This window comes from Choloepus didactylus, chromosome 14 (assembly GCF_015220235.1).
Source record: "Choloepus didactylus isolate mChoDid1 chromosome 14, mChoDid1.pri, whole genome shotgun sequence".
Taxonomy (NCBI): domain Eukaryota; kingdom Metazoa; phylum Chordata; class Mammalia; order Pilosa; family Megalonychidae; genus Choloepus; species Choloepus didactylus.
Genome location: NC_051320.1, coordinates 973,526 through 993,097, shown reverse-complemented (window position 1 = coordinate 993,097; position 19,572 = coordinate 973,526). Strand labels below are relative to the sequence as shown.

Here is a 19,572-nt window from a genome sequence, read left to right as displayed (position 1 = left end):
CCTTGAGTTGGACATTTTCATAGCCTAAGAATTGTGAATTTTAAGTTAATAAATCCCCATTAAAAGCCAACACATTTCTGGCATATTGAGTTTCAGCACCTTTAGCACACATATATATGCATGTGTATATATATATACATATGTAAAAAGTTGTTTTTATATTTGTAAATATGTATGTGCATATATATGTGACATATATAAGTAACAAGTTGTTTTCATATACATGCAAATTGTTTTTCTATGTGTACTGAATAATAAAGGGCACACAAATTGAACACACCCAGGTAACTAGTGCCAAGTTTAAAATTCATTATAACCAGAATCCTAAACTCCTAAGTGTTTTGTCTACTCAAGGGTAGCTACTATACTGATTTTTAAACACATGGCTTAATTTTGTCTCTCTTTGATATTTATACAGTGGAAATCAGGTAGTACATTCATTTTGTATATGGCTTCTTTCATTCACAATAAATTTGTTTAATTATTTCCATGTTATTGTATAGTTGTAGCTTGTGAAGTTCCATTGCTATATAATACTTAGTCTATGAATATAACCCAATTTATTGTTTGTTTCCAGTTTTTTCCTATGTGTGCTTTTCATTGAATATGTATCTGTATATGCTTCTTTATTGGATAAAAGTATCAATGAACTTGCTGGGTCCAGGGTTTGTGTATATTCAGCTTTAGTAGGTAATCCAAAAGAGATTTCCTAAGCAGATGTACTGATTTAAATCTCTACAAGCAATGTTTGAGAATTCCAGTTGCTCTACATCCTCATCAATAATTTTCATTCTCTTTTTCATTTGAGTTATACTAGTGAAGATATGCATGTGCATAGTGGTACCTATGAGGTTTAAATTTGATTTTCCATAATAACTAATGAAATTATCACCTTTCAATGATTACATTCCTTTTAATCATCTATTAGATTTTTTGATATGGAGATTTAGCTGTTAAACCTTTCTCTTTTATTTTTTTTCTCTAGAAAATTTGAGATGAGATTGGTTTATTTCTTCTTTAAATGATTTGGAAAATTGACTCCTGAAGCCATCTGGCCTGAAATTATCTTTGTGGGAAGGATTTTAATAACTGGTGTCATTGCTTTAATAGACATAACAAAATTTATCACCTCCAGGACTATTGTCATGAAGGACTGTAGGAGAGAAAACAAGCCCAAGTTAAGAAGCTGCAGCATCCAGAGGGGAGAACCAGGAAAGCAACAAGATAATGAAACTTTCATGAATTCTTTTTTTGTTTCTGTTTTGGAAAATTTTATTTATCAATACATTCATTGATTTCTTCTAAATTGTAAAATTTATTGATGTAAAGTTGTTAATATTATCTTCCTATTTAATATATGTTTGAAATAACATGATGTCCACTTTTTCTTTTCTGATATTGGTAATTTGTGTTTCTCCTGGTGTTCTATCTTCTGAGTCTTGGTAGGCATATATCAATTTTATGCACCAATTCAAAGAACCAGGTTTTGGTTTTGTACACTTTCTCTTCATATTTGTTTTCTTTGTCTTTCATCTCTGCTCTTTATTATTTTTTTCCTTCTACTTTCTCTGAGTTTGATATGTTGTCCTTAGGATTTTTAGATGAAAACTTCAATCACTGATTTTCAATTTTCTCTATCATATATACCATTAAGATGATAAGTTTTCATCTCAGCCATACTTTATCTGTTAACCACCGGTATATGCCACATAATTGTTTTCATTCACTTCAAAATATTATCCTCCAAATAGGCATCATGTTTCCCACTACTAAGCAGATAGACTGGTGCATGACCATTTTAATCAACTTGAATAGTTTATGAGTTAAAGCTGGGTTACAGCTCTGATAAAACTCTTATCTTCTGTTCACTTGTGACTCTTACAACTGAGACCCTGATGGGTCCTTCTGACCCTCTTCCCCTAGCCAGTCTCACAGGAAAATCATCGTCTTATGAGACTATTAAAGTCATCTCTGCATTTCAGAGATTTACCTTGTAAGAATTTAGCTTCCCACCCCATATAGATTTTAGAATTGGGGAAATATCCTGAGGGAAAACAACACTGCATGATTGAGGCACTCCAAATCTCCTACAAAAGCTCTGCTGATATGTGGGCCCCACAGCAGAGATCTTCCACTAGTGCAGAGTCCAGATTCTCAGCCTTCTGTCCATGCCCAGAATAACAAATGCCCCCAAGGTAAAAGTGGCCACAGAATTCAACTCACCTCACTGACAGTCTGTGTCTTTGGAGTCTTAACATTTTAGTTTTGCTTGCTGCAGCAGGACTGCAATCCTTTCATCCAGCCAATTTCTCTATTTTATCTGGCTTCTCTAGTTGTTCACAACAAGAACACTGCTATTCAGAAATTATTACATCACCTCAAGAGCAGAAGTCAATTTATGTATATTTAGTATGATTCCTTTATTAATTCAACAAAATTACTGTGTACTTCCTACATGCCAAGCACTCTTCTAGACAATGGGGATGTACAAATGAAGTTTTTAAAAAAACCATATATATATATATATAAATATATATATATATAAATATATATATAAATATATATATATATATATATATATATATACATATTCATATGAATTGCAATCTTGCAATGGGGACATATAATAAACAAAATAAATAAATAAATTTTATGGCATGTTAGGTAATTGTAAGTGTTAAGGAGAAAAATTAAGCAGGGATGGAGTAATAGGGGATGCAAAATATTAGTGAGTTACTGAGTGAGGGTTACAATTTTGTAAGGTTTCCAGGGAAAGCATAATGAAAAGGCACAATTGAATAATAAAACAAGTGGAGGTTTTAAGCCAGAAAGATAACTGAAGGAAGAATAATTAAGACACAGGGAATAACTTGGACAGTTTCTTAGGCAATAGCGTTCCTATTGCCATGTAAAAATTTTTTAGGATCAATAGTTTGTATATCACAGTGGCATCAAGGAAATGTTAGAGTTGGGCTATCGAACATGTACACCGGAAATAATGGTGTTGGGTTGGAGATTAGTGGATAGGAAATTGAAATTATAAAAGGGTAATGACAAGGTCTAGGATATGTCTATTGGAGTGGGCATTTAAAATAAATTGAAGATTCTTGGAAGAGAATTCGGCAATCAGTAAATTAATAAGCCAGCATATTGGAAGGATCATCTTTGTGGATGTTAAAATCATCAAGAATTATGACAAAGACATGCTGGAGTTATAGTAATCCAGAAGTCAATTCCTTCAAGGAATGAGATGGAATGACCTGGTAAACAGTAGATGACTGGCAAAGAAGGGCTGAAAGTGGCATTGTTTAACTGAAGTTAAGTAGCAATGAGAAACAATCATAAAGAAAATCTCTTTCCAGTCCCATTGGCATGAAAACTGTAAGAAAAAAAACACCACCAACTTATGTGGAAGTAGCTTCCAGGGAGGAGAACCAAGAAAACAAGATGATAAATAGAACATTCAGACAAGAGATTGATAATGTAGGGGATTCTACTTATTGATCCAGAAGTATAATGAAAGAGAATGCGCAGGGATGAGAGTTAAGAATGAAAGTGGATTTACAGAGCAGTAGTGGAAAAAAGTACAAATTTAAACCTCCTCATAAATGAAAGGGTAGTCTCAAGTTTGAGAAAAGTTCATTCAAACTCTTTAAATCTTGGGAACTTACAAATGTCCTGTATTTGCTACTGGACTTCTTGAAATAGCATTATCCACTAGGATGTTAGCTCAGAAGATAAGGATAGAATTCAGTTCATTGCAAGTTGTTGGGCTGATGGTCCAATATATACAACACTAGTTATCTATAGTACTTGGCACATAAAGAGGAGCCAGTACATAGTTGCCTAATTGAAATGAATTTTGAGTAAAAATTGCATTTGTGAGTGTTCTTGGTGCTAGATGTCTAGGTCAGAGACTGCTAGATGGCCATTAAAATTCATATCCCTCTTCAGCAGTAACAGAGCATTACCTGGGTTCATGGCCACCCAAGCAGAGCTCCTGGGAGGAGCAAAAATAAGATGCAAATCTGGCAGGCGATTTCTGAGATTTCCCCTTATATATCTATTTTGATATGCGTCAAAGTCTAGTGTTTTGAGTTTTGATGGTCAATTGAACTCATCCTTTAATGAAAAAAAAATCATTAAAGCACACTTGCTAGTGGATTTCTAGCAATCTCTGACAAAGGAACCTGCACCAGGAACATGCACAGAGAATTTCTTCACTCAAAATTCCCCAGCCATCTTTGCTACTAAGTGAAGTTCTGCAACTAAATTCTTGTAGATTGGCTGTAGGCAAAAGAAATATGTGTAACTTCCAGCCTTAAATCTAAAATTTGGAATGTGCATTCCTCCAAGGTTGTTTCTTCTTCTCGCTACCTGAAACCAAGCTGATAGTGTCACAGCTGTAGATAACAGAGACCTATGAAAGTTTTTTACAAATGGTGGTCTACATATGGATAATCAAGGGTTAAAATTCAAATTATGATTCATTAATTCTGGGGTGAACCCTGATTTCTGCATTTCTAACAAGTTCCCAGGTGATGTCAATGATGCTAGCACCTGGATCACATGTTGAACATGAAAGCTTTGGGCAGGGCCAAGGAAATGCTAGAAAGAAAACTGACTCCATGAATGAGGAAGAGGAGATGTATTGCCCTGTCCACCTGGACTATCTACATGAGTCTGTCACATCCAATTTTAAATTCCTATATGTTAAACAACTCTATCATTGGGTCTCTCTTTTATAGAATTCTAATAGTACTCTAAAACAATGAAATATTCAAACATACATAACACCACTCTATTCTTTATGTAGTAATACTGCATTCCTGGGAGGGTATTTTGATTCATTCTTGAATATTTTGCATATTTTCCACTAATGATACAGATTTGTTGACCATAAGAATGTATATCATTGGAGTTTGAAGCTCATCAAATTAGATATATAAGGATAAAAGATCAGAAATTCCTTTATCCCTCATGAAAGAGCTACAGATAAGGATCTAATCTTTGGATTTCTAGGATAGATTGAAATCTGTTAATGACCAGAGATGGACTTCCTTGCATGGCCTAGCTCATTTTGACCAAATTAAAAAGTTCATGGACTATAAACCAGAATTTGAGATTAGTAATTTGGTGGGAATGTATAATTAGAGAGCAGGCCAAAATATGTATATTAGTAGTTATCTATTGCTATATAACAAATTGCCACACATTTAGCAGCATGAAACAATTCTCACATTATCTCATAGTTTCTCTGGGTCAGGAGCATGGACACAACTCAACTCTATGAAGCACTGGGAGCCTCTGTGGTCTGTCACAAGGCTACAATCAAGGTGGCAGCCAGAGCTGTGATCACATCTCAAGGCTCAGCTGGGGAAGGGTCTGCTCCCAAGCTCATGTAGTTGTTGGCAGAATTCAGTTCATTGCAGGTTGTTGGGCTGATGGTCTCAGTTCTTGCTGGATGGTGGCTGGAGGCTGCCCTCAGTTTGTTGCTCTGTCAGTATCTCCAAAGGGCAGCTCACAGCCTGGCATCTTGCTTCATCAGAATCAGCAAGGAAGGGAGTCTGTAAGACAGAAATTACAGTTTTAGATAACATAGTCATAGAAGCGATTTTTTAATTTACTTATTTTGTTGGTTAGAAGGAAAACATAATCCCACCCACACTCAAGAGAAGGGGATGATACAGATGTGAATACCAGGGGCAGGAATCATTTTGAGCATCTTAGCATCTCTTCATGCTCACCCTAGGCAGTATATGACAATCCATGAACAAACAGTCCTCATAAAAATGTAGATTACCAAATGAAGCTTTTTATTTTGGTTGATAAAAGGATCTTTAACAGATGATCTCAGACTATTTCAGTGATTATTGGGGTGTAGGCAATGCTAATTGACCAGTCTAGCAAGTCTGTCCACTCCCAGAACTTTACCTTAACCTTTAAGCCATGGATTTCATTTTCATTTTTCTATGTGCATGCACAGTTTAATTAAGTAACTGTTTTTTTTTACTACCCTTACTTTTATTTTCCAAAGTATAAAACATATTTTCTTAATTTTAAATATTGTATAGAACTCTTTTAAAGAAAAAAAACCTCATGAATCCCTGTTTGAATGATTTTCAATGTAATGTTCCTTACATATATGTGTAAACCAAAAAAGATTTATCAGTACCTTATGATTATGACACATAGAAACATAAAAATAAAATAAAATTACAAACATAACTGCAACACCACTAAAATTAAAATTAATAATGTAATTTAACATAACTATTAATATGGTTATGTTAGAGTAAAATGGACATATATGAATATTACACACAGATACAACAAAGGCAATTTTGAGTTTGGCACATCAATGTTAGTACCATTTTTTTTTTTCCTACTGAAATTACTCAGAACCCATTGCCATGTATTCCATAATCATTTGACATCTACGTGATACAAATGCTTTCCTCCCTAACCAAGTTCACATCTGCTTACTTCTTACACTCTCAGCAGAGCACAGCAGAGGTTGGTGCCTCCATAGTAGCAATCATAATCTGGTAATAAAATTATATGGCTATATCTGGATGTAAATTGTTCATCATATGACCCATAATGTGCTTATATGTATTTTTTATTTATCACCCAAATGAAAATGGGGGGAGGGAGAAGACAATCTTTAAGCAATTAAAATTAAAGAAAAATATCAGTGATCATTAGAAAGTTAATGGAAAAGAAGTGCTGTGATTATTTCTGGAAAAACACTTCATATTCCATGGTCAGAGATGATTTTAAAAGCAGGTAGCATTTCAAGCTGATTTCGAATTTTGTAGTGATTCCTTACATAAAGTGATAAAATGTATTAATCAAAAAGATTAATGATAATAACAACCACTGATAATTGAAGAAAATGATCTGAAGGAAGACTTCATGTGATGAAACTTCTCGACAGAGAAAATGCACAGGGAAACTCTGGAGTAACTGCCTTGATATTTTCAAGGAACTATTAAAGTGCAGAATGACTAGAATATAATTATCTAGGTAGATTGTAGCAAGATTGGGTCAGAATTACCATATGACCTGGCAATACCACTTGTAGGTATTTACTCAAAAGAACTGATTTCAGGGACTCAAACAGATATTTGCACATAGTTGTTCATAGCAGTATTATTTTCAATTTAAAAATGTGTACAAACCAATTGTCCATCTATATATGAATGGATGAATTGCTGTATACATACTATGGAATATTATTTAGCCACAAAAAGGGAAAATTTTGGCAAAAGATGGTAGTAATAGAAGCACAGAATTATGAATGAAATTGCAGTGCTGAGTTATATATTTGAATGTGGTTACAAGAAGAAATTTCAGGTTACAAGAATAAAAAAAGATAAAAACAAAAATAACACCATGAAATGCAGACAGTGAACCCTAATGTAAACTACAGATTATTGGTAATAGTAGAATTATAATAATATTGGACACATACTAGTGGGTGCAGGGGGTAGGTAAGTAGGTGTGGTTATAAAAGAGAAAAAGGAGGGATTTTTGTGGTGTTGGAACTGTTCATTTCCTTGCTTGTTGTGGTAGATTCATAAAATGTGGTAAAATTTTATGTAACTAAATATACTCACATCAGTAAGTATGACTAAAAGTGGGGCAATATTGGTAAGATTAGTAGATTGTGTCAATATCAATATCTTGGTCTGGTATTATATCATCATTTTGTAAAAAGTTATCATTGGAGAGGTCACTCTGGTGGACATTCTTATGCACTATATAGATAACACCTCTTAGGCTTTAATGTATTGGAATAGCTAGAAGTAAATACCTGAAACTACCAAACTCCAACCCAGCAGTCTGGACTCCTGAAGACAATTATATAAGAATGTAGATTACAAGGGGTGACAGTGTGATTGTGAAGACCTTGTGGATCACACCCCCTTTATCTAGTGTATGGATGAGTGGAGGAATGGGGATAAAAACTAAAGGACAAATGGGGTGGGATGGGGGGATGATTTGGGTGTTCTTTTTTCACTTTTATTTTTTATTCTTGTTCTGGTTCTTTCTGATGTAAGGAAAATGTTCAGAGATAGATTGTGGTGATGAATGCATAACTATGTTATCATACTGTGGACGGTGGATTGTATATCATGGATGATTGTATGGTGTGTGAATGTATTTCAATAAAACTGAATTTAATAAAAAAATGTTATCATTGGAGGAAACTAAGTTAAGTGTACATGTTTGTGTATCATGTAGTACAACTGCATGTGAATCCACAATTCTCAATAAAAATTTGAATGTAAAACACACACATGCACATGCAAGAACACAATTCTAAGCCTTTGATATTTCTGAGATTTAGAACATCACCGCAAAAATACCAACACATGGCTCATCCCATATTTTGGAATGTCACCTTATTTATTAATTATTTTTAACAAGTTTTTGGCATATGATCTTGTAAAGAAGATTTAACTCAACCAGATTTCAAAATATTCACATAGCTACTTCTATATACATATTTTCTTAACTCAAACTGTTATAAAAGTACATGAGCCAAAGTAATAAGCTAGGATCTTACAGAGGTTAGGAAAGAGGTGTCTTGGAAGCAGGTTATAAAATCTTACATATTTGTATAAATATCCATAATTTTTTTCCTTAGGGAAAAGTTGGACATGAAAAATACAGTCGAGTACAAATGTGTTTCCTATTGGGAAAAATTTTTCCCTTCATATGCTCTTCTTTTATTGTTAGAGAAAATAAGAGAAATGTGAAATTACAGGATATGAGTGGGATTTGATACCTTCTAATAGTAGACATTTCCACAACTATTGGCATCCAAAAGACTGTTTAAGGATAAAGGATTCTAAAAGACTCAGAATACTTGGAATTATCATGGATTTAGCTTCCTCCTGTTGCAAGTCTTAAAACCATCTCATTCTTGTATACCGTTTGATCAGAATTGACCTAATATGACTTTTTATTAACACACATATATTTTCATCCTCATGTGTCTAGTACTTTTCTACTGCAGGCTAAAGTGCTGGCCCAGGGAATATTTAGGATAGAAGACTAGCTGTAATTCTTCAGTTCAGTCCAACTTCTTCAAACACTGACAATCCAGCTCTAGTGCTAAAGTCTGATGCTGTCCCTCTGATTCACAATATAGTGGGGTGTGTAGAGATCCCTGTAGTATCCCACTGAGCCCTATAGATAGTTGTCACCCTCTTGGGACCCAAATAGCCCTTTAGTTACATGGTCATTGTGCTTATTTGCAGTAACAGATACTACAATTCCTTAAACAGTAAACAATCCTGTTTGTTTTTAAACTTGTGATACTCTCAAAGATACTGTGATTCTTTCTTGGGCTAGAAGATTCAGACATTGTGGTGGTTAGGTCCATGTGTCAATTTGGCCATGTAATGGTACCCAGCTGTCTGGTCAACCAAGCACTGGCCTAACCATTACTGCAAGGACATTTTTGGCAGGTTAATAAACCAGAAGGCTGATTTACTAAATCATAAGTAAATTCATCCCATCTGTGGCTGATTACATCAACAAAAGGAGCATCTTTTGCAATGAGAGAATTCAATCATCTGAATTTAATCCAGTCTGTTGAAGACTTTTAAGGGAGAAGAGAGAGAACTTTCATTTCTTCTTCAGCCAGCCAGCCTCTCCTGGGGAATTCTTTGAAGACCCACATCAGAGTGCCAGATTACAACCTACCCCATGGAATCTGAACTTGTACATCCTCCCAGCTGCATGAGACACTTTTATGAAATCTCATATTTTCAGATGTCTCCTGTTGGTTCTGTTACCCTAGAGAAATCAGACTAATACAGACATGAATGCAGAGAAGGGAAACTGAAAATGACTCCTCTCACCATATAAATAAATCATAATATATATTATAATAGATGACCTGGATGTTTTTTGAGGTTCCTAGGGTCCTACCCAGAGACTGATTTTCAGGCCTCCTTTCTTTCTCTCATTTACTATGATCTGGCAGTTCCCCTCCTGCTCTTTTCCTGTTACCCTTTTTAAAGGTTAGTCTTTCCCCATCACCACTGGAGCTCCAATAACAGATCTCATAGCTGTAATTAACTTTGAAATTTACCATGTTTAAGATAAGATTTAATTTTAGAAGTCTTTTTCCCCCAAATGTTTATTTTATATATGCAAACAAATGATTATACAGTTGGAGTAATATACAATTTCAATTAATGTACATTTTAAATTAAAATAAATAATCTTGAAATCCACTGTTGATACAATTATTTATGATTTAGCATTTTTTATATAACATTGTAATACAACAGAAAATTTAACTAGATGCAGTATATATGAAATAATAACTGTGGCCCAAAAATATTCATGAAGCATTCCAAGACAGATAAAGGTTATCTTCTATTGCATTAATCTTCTATTGTTTTGATTATGTATTGCTTATGTAAAGACCAATCATTCTTAAGTACATTTTTTATGGTACTAGCATCAAATGTTTTAACAACAGAACAATAAGACACAAAATTAGGAAATTTTTGAGTGTTCATTTGGGGGATATGAAGCAAAATTGCCAGTTATGAATATGATACTGACAGCTCTGGCAAATGTCCTCTTAAGACTTAAATATTTATTTTATCACCAGTTTTCTATACAGTATCTTAATTACTGGGGATCTTTTGGAATGAGGTGATTACATTTCCCTTCAGTTGACTGAAATATTTATTTACATACAAAGTTCATCTCTTCTCTTCTTATTAGCTAATATCACTGATATTAGTACTTCCTGGTGATTGGTATAATAATGTAAGTCCTGATGAAGCATGTCATTACTTGATTTTGAAGATATGAGATGGTGTGTGTGTGTATGTGTGTGTGTGTGTGCGTATGTAATACATATAGATTTGGTTACCTCTGACTTAGAAATATGCATTTTAAAACATTCTCATGTAAAATTGAAAGGTCAGTGTTTGAAAAACAGTAGAGATAAGTTTTCAATTCTTCAGCAATTCCCCAAATTCAGGAATATGGGTTAGAATTTTTTTTAGCAACAAAAATATATTTATTTCATCATTCCTGATACATGTTAGGTAGGTATCAGGTAGGTACTTAGAGTAGAAATATTTTGAAACTTCATTTCTTCCTGCAAATATGATCATAGGAAAAAAAGTGAGTCCTGAAATATAAGGAAGATTAAGCTCCTACTCTACCCTGCAGAAAATTGTCACTTATCTTTACCATTTTTCTGTCTTTATCATTTATTGTTCTCTAGTTTTCCTTCTGTTTATTCCACCTGCCAAATATCCTCACTTTTTCCTCCCCCTCCTTTGTGAAGAGCAATGTGAAGTCTCAGGAGGACAGTTGATTGGCTGATACTGGTTAAGGCTTCCAAATGTAAGGCTCCTCCACCACCAGATACAGGATGTTTAAGCTTTTTCAGAGAAAATCTAGATTGGCAAAGAATTCTCAAATTTTATTGAAGTTTGAGGGTGTTTCCATATAGAATCCCCAGTGAGGCAGGGTCAGACAAAATTTCCCAAGTATTACCCTCTGGGTCATCTTCTCTACTCCCCCTCAGGTTAGCAAGACAATTTCATTATTTAATAGTCCAATACCTTATACACTAGCTCATCTTGATAAATTCTGTAATGGACTAGAACAAAATCTAGAAAAGGAATTTGGCAGCCACATATACATTCACACACAATAATTCATGTTAGTCAAAACATTTCTTTCTGAATAAACATATAAACAAAAACTACATTACCATATGATAATGCCCAGATGTTGATAGAATTCAATTGAATCATCAGAGTGTAAAAGTGATTATAAGACATCCATAGATTGTTAATTATTTCTTCGTAAAGATATTCTCCTGTTCATATAACATAACTTAAATTGTCAAGGAAATATAAATTAGATTCCCCATAAGTTATTAATCTGGTGTATTTCTCACTAGTGACACCATAACTTTTTCATGGCATTTTTCACTTCTGCATTCCTCAATGTATAGATCAGAGGGTTAAGCAAGGGTGTCCCAACTGAGTAAAACACAGCCACCATCTAGTCCACTGGAAATGTGGTTGCTGGCCATATATAAATGAATATACATGGACCAAAAAATATGACAACCACAATAAAATGGGATGTACAGATGGAGAGAACTTTGCGCCTTCCTTCTGCACTGTGATTTCTCAGGAAATACAAAATAATTACATAGGAGATAAGCAATATTATGAAACTCACTGTTCATATAACTCCACTGTTAGACACAACTAACAAGTATATCACATAAGTGTCTATGCAAGCAAGTTTCAACAAGGGCTGCAAGTCACAGAAAAAGTGATCAAGAGTATTGGAGCCACAGAAAGGCAATCTCAGAGCCAGGAAAAGCTGTGCTAAAGAATGGATACAAGATCCCACCCAAGCCAGAATCACCAACACACAACAGACACACTGACTCATGATGGTTGTGTACTGCAGGGTTTACAAATGGCCACATGATGATCAAAGGCCATGAGAATGAGCACAAATGTCTCCATGCACCCAAAGATATGGAATGCAAAGACCTGAGTCATGCACTCATTGTAGGAAATGATCTTTTTCTAAACAATGGCATCCACAATTAACATGGGAGCTGTGGTTGTAGAGAAACAAGCATCAGCAAAGGACAGGTAGAAGAGAAAGAAGTACATGGGACTTCCAAGTGTCCGGCTTGCCTTAATAGTTACCACAATGAGAAAGTTTCCCAAAAGAGTTGCAAGATAAGACCTCAAATATTGCTTTCTGCTTTTCAGTATCCTGTGTCAACCCCAAAAGAATGAACTCATCCACACTCTTATTCATTGCCATATCAGAAGCTGTAGGTAGACTGCAATTGAAAAAGATTTAATCTGTGGAGAAAAAGAAAAGAAGTGACACCTTGGGAAGATAAGTGGGATAAACTCTGAATTTCTTTTCTGCTCTTTACTCTGTACTTGGCTTTGTTGTGTACCACAAGTCCCCAGGAATCTTTGTAAATCTGCTGATGCCTAGGCCTCTTGCAGATTTATCTACTGATTCAGGACCTCATTGGATTGAAACAAAACATATCAATTTGGAAAAAAAAGAAAATGTCTTTCACAAGTTTTGATTCCTACCATGATTGAAAACTGAAGTGCTTGTTCTTTCCTTGCCAGGTGACTTAGTAGCTTTGAAACTTGGTCTTTATCTGAAAAAATGAGTGCAAATATCTGCCCTACCTTATTCACAGTTTTAATAAGAATTTATAAAAAAGATTTTGCACATACACATATGCACATACGTACAAACTTGTATTGCAGGTATTATGCAGCTTATCTACATACTTTGAAACTTCACATCTTTCCAATATAATTAAGCCCTAGTAATGTTACAAATCCCTCCTGAAGAAAATACTCTCAGTTCAGTTTACTCACTTCTGTATCTATTATAACATACCCTTTTTTAAGTTGGGAGGAATATGTTTTACAAATAACCACTTGGACAACTTTTTATAAGTTTCAGGAGGTCGGCTTCATCAGTAGTCATCATATAACAGATGTCTGGGTAATGCATTGAGGTTGACATCATGGTGGTTAACTAAACTACTCTCTACCTTTCTTTTGAACCTATCCCATTACTCAGCTTAAAGGGAGAATATTGAGTCACTCTGCATTTGAATTTGAACTGGTCTTCAATTACTAATATTTCTATAACCAAGTTGTTATTTATTCATAGATATCCCTCTTCACTCGGAATTACCCAGGCTATATCTTCTAAAAACATTGTTTGAACAAATCTCACTGTTCTAATGTAAAATTTTATTATTGTATTTCAAGAATTTATTTATATACACAAATTTTGCAGTTGGAATCATCATATAGTACCTTTTTGCATTCTGATTTTTACTTAGAATTATTATAAGCATTCCTTTTATGTTGTTATAGTTTCTAATTATCAATTTAATTGTATGATAATGCATATATTTTTGTAATCAATATTTGACCACTTTCCATTGAGGCATCTATGTTCTTTCTAATTTTCACTCTAATAAATAACAATTCAACAACTTTGGAATAATTTTCTATGTATGATATTGTTGCCCCTATTGCCTATTTTCATTGTTATTGATAGATTTTAAAAACTAGTTTAAATATTATTGTATTCTTTTTTAACTATATTTTATTACAAAATATTACATGATTATGATGAAATATTCAAATGAAGTAGAAAGGTGAGAAGTAAAATGAATATCTCTCAATTTTTTGAATTGATGAGCCTATGTTCTAGAAAGAACTATTTTGTTTCTTCTATATCTTCCATAAATTTCTATAAGTATTTTACATATGTGCTTGTCTCTCTCTATATATGTTTTTACCTATAAATCAGCCCAATGTTTTAATATTGGTATTTTGCAGAAAAACTGATATACATGCAAAAATCAGGCTGCTTGTGATGTTATCCTATTGTCTTGCTAGTGTAATATAATAAAATTATATATGTATTTCATAAGAAATTTATTACAAACTTAACACTTTTATACACTTATTTCTGAAAATATTTCCCTTTTGCAAATGATTTGTCTTATTTTAGCATGTTTATGAATCCTGTAATTATACCTAAGATGGATATTAATCTAGCAAATGGTTATTAGGTAGCTTAGTTAAGACTTCAACTGCTGGAGTCAAATAACCTGAGTTCAAATTCCAGTTCCAGTATTTACTAGATGTGATATTGGTCAAGTCACATTAGATATAATCAGGGTTGCTGTGCAGATTAAATGAAAAAGAAAACATCTGGCTCATAACAAACAGTTTGTATGTCTCAGTCTTTCCTTTTTCCATTAGCATGGTATTGCTTTTTCTTTCTGTATTTTATTTCTCTTTAATGTCATTGTTTTTATGTTTTATACCATCCTGTCAATTTTCCCAGTGTTATAGTCCAATGTTTCATACTATGCAAAATTAGCATATTTATTGTTTTCTTACATATTACCATGATTATATTTTGTTTCTCACGTGGAATCAAAATTAGCTGGTATTATTGTTAAGAATGGGGAAAATGCTCCACTCTTCTTTACATCTTAACATAACTTTTAAGATAAACATAGGATCATTAATTTTGTGAAGCACCATATGAAAGGAATTAGAAGAGTAGAAACCATCTGCAGAGAGAACAAATTCCTAAAATAGAGATTGGACAGTGAGGAATTAAAATTATGTCAGAGATAGCTTATAACTTCAATGGGACAGAGTCAGGTGTTAAACCAAGTTCTCTGAGATGTAAACACTCAAAACTTGGATGAGAGCCTGTGAACACGGTGATCAGTTCCCAGAGTCTGAAGCCACATCCCAAGAGTCAACCCCACCACACAGCCCCTCAGTGGTGGGACATTTAACAAGTCCCTTGATAACTCTGTGCTTTATTATAGTCACCTGAAAGCAGAAATAATAAAACATTCTACCTTCCAGGGTTACTCTGAAGGTTAAATAACTTAAAATGTGTGAAGCATAGAAGTTACAGTTACCCAGTGCCTGCAATAAAAGTGGTTACTACTGAGTTTTCAAGAGCTATTGTAAATGTTTGAAAACATAAATTCAAATTGTCCATGTACTCATGATCATGCTGCAGGACGCTATTAAAACATTAATTTCCTTGGCTGAGCGGCTGAAATCGTGTAAGCACTCTGTAGGACACTAGTTCTCTTATGGTGATAAGAAATTAGGAAGAACTTTAAAAGAATAAAAAAAGAATAAAAAATGCAGAACAGTGTCAGTACCAGGGGTCAATGATTAGAAGAAAGTCAAAATTTCTTTGTTGTGAAAAGTTTGAGATCCAGATATGGAAAAAGCAGAAGAATGAGCACATTTGAATGTGAAAACTGAAATCAAAAGTTTAATAGAAGTAATACAGCACACGCCATATCAGGACGATCAGTATGAAATCTAGTTTTTCCAGACTGAAGAGTTGTGGTAGAAAAGCTTGGGAAAATAAGTTGTCCTCATAGGCAAAGTTTGTAAAAGCAGGTTATGAAGGTTTGATATTTTTTTATTGGCAATGCAGAAAATTTGAAACAGAGAAATGGGAGGGCAACTCTTATTAAGATTTCATCTGCACCTACAAATAAAAAGCAGGCAGAGCTGTTTAATAGAATTTAGCTACCATTTTCTTCATGGAATTTGGTCCAATTTCTCTTTTGAAATTATCTGTAATATTGTGCTTACCTCCACAAGATGTCAGGTCCCAGTGAGGACATCTGTTTTTTGTTTCCTTGATTTAGAAACTCAGTGGTTTCTTTGTGGCTCCAACAAAACAAAGAATGGTCCTGCAGTCATTCCAGCTGTGACTCATCAATGTCTTCAGACTTCAGACTCCTTTCCTAAAGAAGGATGAGAAGTGCTCACTCAGTCGCCAGTGGATGACATAACAATGTAAGGAGCCCAAGATTTGGATGATGGTCTTGTCTCCTATTATGACTCATTATTTAGTCAAATTAGTTTATATTTAAGCCTGTAGGCATTATTTGAAAAATGAATGAATTCAGGAAAAAAATCTCTCCCTTCAGACTTAAGAGTATCATTTTGTTATTCCTAAAACATGTAGCACAATAATTCATTTCACACAATTTATAATACTTATTGAATTTTAGATAGAATTTGTCAGAACTTAGTAGCAGAAAAATAGAACTTTGGGTGAGATACCTATGTTTGTTTTATTATGACAACTATCAACTCATGCATACCAGCAATTCAGGCTGAAATTTCATGGACATCATTTTCACAAATGACAGTCTAGGAATTCTTTTAGTGGATTCTCATAGGCTTTTTTTGAGATGTCTGTTCTATTTAAACAGGGAAGAACAACAGAAATTCAGTGATTCTCTCTTTTTACTCTTTGCCTCCTCTCTTTCCATGCCCTTGTCATCCCATGAAAAGGAAAAGAGAATTTAAAATTCAGTGTCTGGGATACTGATCATGACATCAAAACCCTTAATTCCTTGTCATCCTCTTCTTTCCAATTTTCCTCCAGAAGCTTCTGCTTAAGTATTTACTAGCCGAGACTTACCCTTGTACTCAGGTACACCCAGTCTCAATCCCTGAATTTTTTCCAGAGTTCAAAGTGGCTGAATGCCCTTTCCTATGCTATAGACTCAAATCTCCATTTTTACCTGTAGAAAGAGAACCCACAAAGTACTGCAACTCCTCAGAGGAACCTTCCTAGATTTCCCCAAATAACTCTATTACTACCAGCCAACCACTGTTCAACAACAACAAAAATGCTTAATTAAATAATGTAATCCTTACATTTATCCTCTCATTTTTGCTTTAGTATCTTTTGGTCATTAGATCCTACAATATATCTTGATGTAACTAAGAAAGTCACAGTTTTCTCTTTTGTGCACTTCAGGCTATGGTGGGAGGCTGAGTTTGGCAGAGAGCTGTCACAGTGGTTCCAGGACCACAACTGACGTCTTCACGATCCATGGTGATCTCCTTCTAACACCAACCCACAATGACATGCAAGATATCAGACTCCAATCATCCAGGTAGAACTAACACAAAACCAAGAACCATAAAAGGTAAAGAACAAAGCTATTGTTGTGGTCAGTACCTGGACAAAAATAAGCATATTATATGTATATTATTGAGGGATAGTTGTTGTTTAGAGAATGTTGGAAGGAGTCAGAGCCAGAAGGTAAAGTGTCACTGTGAGCAAGAGCCAGAAAAGACAAAGAATCCAGGAGATGGAACAGGTTAAAATACAGAGTGTAAAGGTGATGAAAGAACCACATCAGGGATCAGAAATACTCAGTGCTTTTTGATATATGTATGTGTGACAGTGGGCCCTGGACACCCAATATTAGAATCCAAATACACATCCATCTCCTTTCCTGGAACTTAACCTTTGCAAATAAGGAATTTGCACATTTAGAGAGTTTTACTTCTGCCTCTTTCCCTTTGCTCTCTTTTTAATCAAAATTAGTCTGAGAAGGTCTGCATTAAGCAAAGCCCAGTGAAAGCTGAGGGACCCTGAAGCATCAGAACCTTCATATCACTTTGATAAATTGTCCCCAGAATTTCATAATCCTCAGGAAACATAACTAGATAATGGCAAACTCTCAAAAACTTTTTCCTAAATTTGAGGCAAGAATGGACTTATAAACTTACCTTTCTTCAAGTATGCAAATAGATGATGTCCAATAGAGAGCACATAATTTTCTCTTTTTTCAGGCCTGCTTTTCTTTGAAGATAAATTATGTGTAGTGCATTAGCAACAAGCAAATTATACTTTAGAAAGAGTTGTTGCTGCTTTATTTTTGGGGAGCTATGGGGAGGGAAGATGCCCACAGAGAGACAACCCTTCCTAGAAGGCCTGAGTTAGACCCTATGAAAGTCCCTGTGATACTGGTAGGAGGAAAGTAAAGTTCCTACTTCTGATCTTAGGAATTTCTAGCAAAAGGAGATAATATTCCCACCATTCTTTGGTAAAAACATCTCTAAAACCAGCTCGACTGCCCCCAAAAAATTCCCTAGCAGAACAGATGAATTAAGCATTTCTTTTTCTTCCATCACACATTTATAGGGATTTCATAAAGGATCACAAATGATGAAAACTTCCTTTGCCCTATGAGCCACTTAGCACAGTTATGCAGGAGCACAGCAAACCATTTGGCCAAATATCCCAGGCAAGACTATCAAAGGGCAGATTTCATCCTCAGAATCCTCCTCCCCTCCTGTCCTATGCTAAGGGACATCTTCCATTTTAGTTAGCAAGCACTCATGTCACCACGTCTCTGCCCCCATTCTGCCCATAAACCCTGCTCTAATGAAAGCTCTACTTTCAAACTCATATCGAGGTCTAAACTATTCAAAGTTGCCAAAGGCTTTGTAAGGCAAATCTTTAAATCCTGGTAAAAAGATGTGATATTGAATTCTGTCTCTCACTTAAATTTTGGGACTTTGGCAAGTTTATTAACTTATCCTAGTTTCCTACACTTGTTATTGTTACTTAGAAATATTGTTATTAATCCTAATGATGCTGATAAAATATATTATAATGTAAATAATTTTAGGAAATTTGTTCATTAAAATTTCTAAAGCATTTTGTAGTTGCTTATTTGGTAAAGAAAGAAGGATGAGAGAATGAAAAGAAAAATTACATAGATATATTTGTAAATCAACTTCTTTAGGTGTAATTTAAACAACAAAATGCATAATTTTCAAGCACAGAGTTAGATGAGTTTTTACGAATGTATAAACCCATGTAATCACCACCACAATCAAGATATAGACTATTTCCATCACACCAAAAAAAAAAATCTTCCTGCCCCTTTGCAGCCAATCACTTTCTACAGTCACTTCTTCTATTTACAGACAAATAATTATTTTTTTTCACTTTGAATAGTAAGGAAACAAAAAACAACTCTGGGAAATTATTTTCCTACCAGGATGATGATAATAAAGTTCTACCTAATTCTGTAACCCTCCTGTGCCTGTTAGTGTCAAAAGAAATGGAAGAAAGAAGTGCTTGAGATTAACAACATCCAATAAATCACACCCAAGTAACTGTGGTCAG

General features: G+C 34.4%; 1 pseudogene; it reads right to left on the bottom strand.

Annotated features, from left to right (window-relative positions):
- Positions 1 to 11,952: 11,952 nt before the first annotated feature.
- Positions 11,953 to 12,849, bottom strand: LOC119509541 (annotated as a pseudogene).
- Between the last annotated feature and the right edge of the window lie 6,723 nt (positions 12,850 to 19,572).